General features: G+C 35.4%; 1 pseudogene; it reads right to left on the bottom strand.

Annotated features, from left to right (window-relative positions):
* Window positions 1-2975: 2975 nt before the first annotated feature.
* Window positions 2976-5686, bottom strand: LOC117625393 (annotated as a pseudogene).
* Window positions 5687-6481: the final 795 nt, after the last annotated feature.

The raw sequence follows: 6481 nt of genomic DNA, 5'->3' as shown, positions 1-6481 counted from the left end.
TGTTTGCAACATATTGAAACTCCTGAAGAGTTCAAGAAATATTTGTCTCGACTTAAAGATCGAGCATTATGCCAACGAGATTCTTGCTTATACTAAGAAAGTATTGAAGCATTTTTATGAGGATTATCCGTTGGGCACTTTAGGGATTTTCCGGAAGTATATTGGACCGGACATCGTATTTTCCAGATAGAGCTCAACTCCATCACCATCATTTTGGGATGGTGTGAGGCATATTTGATGCTATCTCCGCATAACACCATGTATGGGCATATTCTTTTCAAGTGAACTTACAAATAGCCCAGGTTTTGTTGNAAATGCAGACTCTGAAAATTTGGACTCTGAAAATTTCNATGATTTACATAGAGATAGCTCACTGNAAATATATTTACTTACTCAACTATGAGAATTGTTAATGGCTACATCCTCCACTCACTCAGAAAGATTTTCGCTCCAAAAGATAATCATGAAGATATCAGGGGGAGCATCCAGAAGTATGCTGCACTGATTACTATAATCTTCTTCCTTCCATCAGTTTTCTACCGCACTGGGTTTTTCTCCAAGCAAGTCTTTAATGATGCAACCGACATATCATTTGTGGTCTCCAAGGAGGAGTGTTGTAAAGGTTTTTGTGTGGAGTCCACTAACTATTCATTTGGAGACTTTGGGTAAAGTTTATCTGCAACTTTCCCTTAGTGCACATTCACGTGGGTTAGCTACCTCCTCCAATCTGCCTATAAATAAGGCATTATCCTGCCTTTGCACAGACACCTCCAGATGAGAGAAGAATGAGAGTCAGGCAGAGAAGAGGAAGAGAAGGAAGAAAAAGGGTGAGTGAGTGGAGAGGAAAGAGAGCAGAGAGAAATTCTCCAAGAGAGAAAATTCAGTGAGCCACACATATTGTAAACACTAAAGTTGTAGCCCTTTTATTTTATATAGTGGAAAAGTAACTGCTGCTGCTCTCCGAGGACTTAGGCATAGCCGAACCTCGTTAAATGCTGTGTCTCATCTACTTTACGTGTAGCTCAATATTCGCACATATTCCAGTTCATTTTACAAAAAAAAAAAACTCCTATAGTAGTGCCTACAACTATGCTATTTGCCCAATTTCCATATTAAAATGTAGAAAATGAAATCAGCAGGCTTTTGTTTTTTTTGTTTTTAAAGTCAAATGGTAGGGATAGTGGCGTAGCCAGAAAATTTTCATTGAAGGAGACCTCATATAGTGAAATATATTTTTCTTTAGGGTGACAAATGAAACTAATTTTTTACTTGATACAAAATTCCTAAATTTTTTGCTCCATTATTGTACATATTATATTAACTATCTACTCATCATGGATTCTAGGGAAAATGAAAATGAAATGTAATTTATTAAAAATACACACTAAGAAAATTTGAATGGTAATTTATCACTACAAAATTTACAGTCGAAGTATGACAATATAAGAGATTTCAAAGGGTAGCAATGATAGTGAGAAAAGGAAAATTAGAAAAATACAAAGAAAGAAATACGTGGGCACTTCAAATTTTGTTTAGAAAAGTATGATTATATTAATAATACAATAGCCTAAAATAAAATTTGAGAGGGGGCACATGCCCACCCTGGGCCTTTAGCTCCGTCCGCCACTAGGTAGGGAGATTGCATTCATAAATTACGCCATCACGAGAGAAATACAAATACAATAGCCACAATGGCCACTACAACTACCCAGAAATGTATTACAAATAACACAAAAGGATCCATCGGCAACATCAAACTCATACACACATAGGACAAAAGACAGTCTGTCACAAACACATGTTTGGAAAAATCAAGTATAGCATCCACAACCACTGGTGGATGCAGGAATTTTTTATCGGGGGTGCAATTTTGAAGGGCTAAAAGCTTTATAAAAAAAGATTGGCAACCTAATATTCTTATATAAAAAATTGAACTACCCATTTGAAAAAGCTTGTACAATGGCTTTTGTCATCGCTGGATCTTGATCAGTAATAATCATTTTAGGGGAACCTCCAGGCATGGCTGTCTTAAATTGCTCAAATAGCCAAAGAAAAGAATTAGTTGTCTCATCACTTAGGAATGAACAAGCAAACACTATTGTTTGACTATGATTATTGACCCCTACAAATGGTGCAAATATCATATCATACTGATTAGTGTTATAACTAATATCATACCATACTGATTAGTGTTATAAGTAATATCATATCATACCATGCAGTTTTGAATGTTTTCAATGAAATTGAGGAGGAGATGATGAAGGAAGGATGAGCATCATTGCACCCAACTATGATTAATTAATTAACACATGTACAGCTTAATTTAAATTTCACTTTTTTGAATTAATTTACATATGTCCCCTATATGCAGTGGAAAACTTCAGCTAAAGCTTACTTTGATGGGCCAAATGGTTCCACGAAGGATGCATCCCAAACATGGAGGAGTATATGCATGTTGCTACAGCATCTATTCGTAACACCATACTTTCAACTATATCATTATTAGGCTCATGGATGACATCGTTTCGATCAAGGTACATGATTCTCACTTTCGTCTCTCAATTCAATTATTACATTTTATAATCCTCGCACACTAAGTACAGTGTTGCTTTGGTTCTTTCATCAAATTCTATAATTTTTAGGGCAAAAAATATCTGCTCACACTATATATATTTTTACCCCGCTTCTCATTATCAACTTTCCTTCTCATATTTCATCCTCATTTGAAGTTAGGAAATTATAATGACATGAGACCAACATGACTTTGTATAAAACAAGGCCAACTTGATGATCGTAAAAAAAGGGGGTGTAGTATACTATATAACATACGCTGCATGGCGGATCTAAGATTTGAAATTCAACTGGGCAAAACTTACATTAAGAACCGAAAAGTGGACAATGAGAAGCGGGGGAAAAATATTTGGTGTGAGCAAACATTTTTGGCGGTAAAAAGTACAGAAAAAACTTACAAAATTTTACGGAAGGACCAAAGCAAACACATTAGTGAATATGTGAGGACTATAAAATTTAGTAACTGTTGAGAGACCAAAGTGAGAATAATGGAACAGTGAACTACAATAGCTGCTTTGTACCTTGCTTGAAACAATGTCATCCATGAGCCTAATAACGGTATTGAAAGCTCTGAGAATTTTGGGGTCATTCAACAACCACTCAAGGGACTCCTTGGTTACAATGTCTCCCATGCCAAGTAAAGATATAGTTGTAAGCGTGGTGTTACCAGCAGATGCTGTAGCAACACGCATATATTCCTCCATGCTGGGGATGTATCCTTCGTGGAACCATTTGGCCTCATCAAAGTAAGCTTTGGCTGCATTTTTCCACTGCATATATGGGACATATATTAATTAAAAAAGTGAAAAGTAAATTAAGCTGTGTGTTTAATTAGTTAATTATTACATACAGCTTCTTTTGCATAGTAAGCTCGGTATGCTTTTCCTTCCTTCACCATCTCCTCCTCAATTTCATTGAAAACATTCAAAAGCGTACGGTAGAATATTTGCATGTACTCTGGCAGTTCATCCATGCAATTGACATTCCATCTGTAAATTGCACACACCATATTCATCTTAAGCATATCTACGAAGCAAAATTAAAATTTGGTTTGGTTTTGTTTTTATTTAGGGCTTGTTAGATCTATGTCCAAAAAGATTATTTGCCATTGGGTTTAGTCCATGAGTTTTTGGTTTTGGATGTAGGTCTTTTTACAGTTATTACTTTTTTTGTTGTGTCGATTTTACCCTTTGAGGTAAATGAGGAAAACACATTGAAAATCTAAATTTAATCAATTATTTAATTGTAATTGAATTCCATAATTTTAATTTTGAATTCTTCCCTTGATAATATTCCTAATATATGGATAAAATACAATTTAATCAATAAAAAGTAAATACCCACATATTATAACAATCGATCAGACAAGCACCCACATTAAATTATGTACATGAAATTCATGTAAATAATGTTATTATTAGCAACGAAAAAAACTTAGTGGTAAATCGTGTTACCTATAAGTTAGGAATATAAATTAGAAAACTACCTATAAATCAAGTACTAAAAATAGACAAATAAAATTGTATGTTACCTATAAAAAAAAAAGGTACATAAAATACTATTACACATTTTCGAAAATATGAAAAAACATATATATACGGTATACCTATGCAATAGGCAACATGCAATATGACATAAATGATTATTACCCGATTTAAGTCATAAAAGGCAACATTGGAATAAAAAATAAAGGGATTACACCAGAAAATATTTAAAAAGGAATGTAATCTTATAAGGCACAAAAGTCAAAGGACTTGGATCAAAGTCCCCAAAAAATTCGAAGATTAAACCCTATTCATCAATGGGAATTTGGATCTATTTAAAATTTTCTATTTTATTTACTTATAAAAATTCATCCAACCTTTGAACTGCTTCCGTAAAGATCTTGAGTTCTTCAAATGTACCGAATGCATCGTAGATATCATCCATTACTGCTATCAGGGCAATCACTTTTGTGAGAATGTTTCTTACAACGAGGTATTGAGGCTCAAAATAGACCCCCACAACCCAGAAGTATAACTCCACAATTCTGTCTCTTGCAAAAGGCAGCTTCCTTTTGAAGTCTACTTCTTTCCACCACCTAATTCATTGCTAATATTAGTTAATGAATTACTAACTTAATTACATGTGCTAATCTCACATAATTAAAAGATAACCTACCTAATAATCTCACTGAGCTCCTGTTTGTGCAAAGACTGAACAAGATTGAAATCTGACTTGGCAAGTTTTAATAAAGCTTCATTATGTGAAGCTTTTCATCTTGGTAGATGGACATGCACCGACGGGCGCATAACCTCTCGAGACTCTTTCGGAGCAGTCTCTCTAGGGCTTGAGCTATTTGTTCTGCCAGTTCATAGCTTACATGGGTTGTTGCCGACTCCAGATATTTTGTCGTGAAAACAAAAGCCTCTTCTACTATATCTTCTCCATGCACCCTCAAACACATCATCGATTAAGCTTTCCTTGAAGCCTCCATTTTTACGATCTTTGAACTTGTTGAATATTCCTGCTCGATTGCAGCAAATGGACACATAACACATAAATATTAAGAAATAATTTTGCCCAAATTCAATCTCGTTACATTAATTTCTCTAATAACTTACTGCATGAAACATTATGTCCATATTGTCTTAGTAGCCGAAAACCAAGGGAAACATTGTATAGGTCACCGTCACCATCATCATCTTAACGGAAATAATTTGTAGCATATATGTGGCCCAGTGCTGCTTCTATTTCGTTTTCAAAATGGTATGCCACGCCAAGGCGCTGGATTGCATCAATTAGCTTCATCTGATATGAAAAATCTCCTGCGTACCAGTTGTGAATACTTCCCTCCTCACTACTTGTTCCAGGTCTTCAACTTCTTGTTGCTTATGGGAATAAGTTATCTGCACCCATAACATTAAATGAGCAAAATACATGTCAAATTTCTTTTGAAACAAAAAACAACATGGATTTATTTATTTAATTGCATGATATAAATTACAAAGTCTTCTGAATCATAATTCATAAACTGATCCCCCAAAATGCTCGGGTGGAAATTTGCCGTATGTCGAACAATTTGATCAGGCTTAGAACTTTGTGATTGAGCTGCTGAACCAGCTTCTAGCGACATGATTTGTACTGGTGTAAATTTTTTTAGATCTTTGCTCTGCAATTATGAAAAGGATTGTTTATGTGCTCATGTTATATAGGGAAGGGAGGTCAATTTTTGAGTGGGATATCTTTTGTAATCTCAAGTGGGCTCAGACCATTTATCAGATTTAGGTCATTATTACCCTTATCCTCTTATTGGGTCCTTCCAATCAGAAGAAGATACTTCTTGTTTTGGTAAATACCATGAGGTGTCTCTATGTTCGATGGGTGGGATTAATCCCGCTTAGGGTTCGGCTTGCTTCTGATCAAGAAGTGCTTCTAAAGGGTTTTGAACCCCTGCCATTAAGGCACTACGTAGCTCGCCAGCTGGAGGTGGCAGTTTGCTGACCAATAACCACAATATTTTAGAGCAACTGTAGTTGCTATCATATATATACGAGGTACCCAACTCCAAGCCACCTTGTCAAAATTCAGACACAGACCCAAGGGGTTTGGTCTAGCGGAAATCTTGGCTAGTCTTGCAAGTTGGGCGAATGTTAGTTGGATACTCTATAAGGTCTAGCCTTCGAAACTCAAGCTTGTGAATAAAAACCTATGGTGAGAGCTTTATTCACAAACAGGTCTCGGCTCGGAGTTGTTGCACACTTTGCCTCCATTTTCTTCACCCAAAAAAAAAAAATTCAGACACATGATTTTTATCTCATCAATCTGAGGCATAATACTCCAAGCAGGTTAATTGGTGATTTGCCCTATGAACTTGTACCTAACTTTTGATTTACCCCCTATTCTTTTTTTATTTATAGAAAATAAACCG

This window comes from Prunus dulcis, chromosome 4 (assembly GCF_902201215.1).
Source record: "Prunus dulcis chromosome 4, ALMONDv2, whole genome shotgun sequence".
Taxonomy (NCBI): domain Eukaryota; kingdom Viridiplantae; phylum Streptophyta; class Magnoliopsida; order Rosales; family Rosaceae; genus Prunus; species Prunus dulcis.
This window is presented reverse-complemented; position numbering and strand designations above follow the sequence as displayed.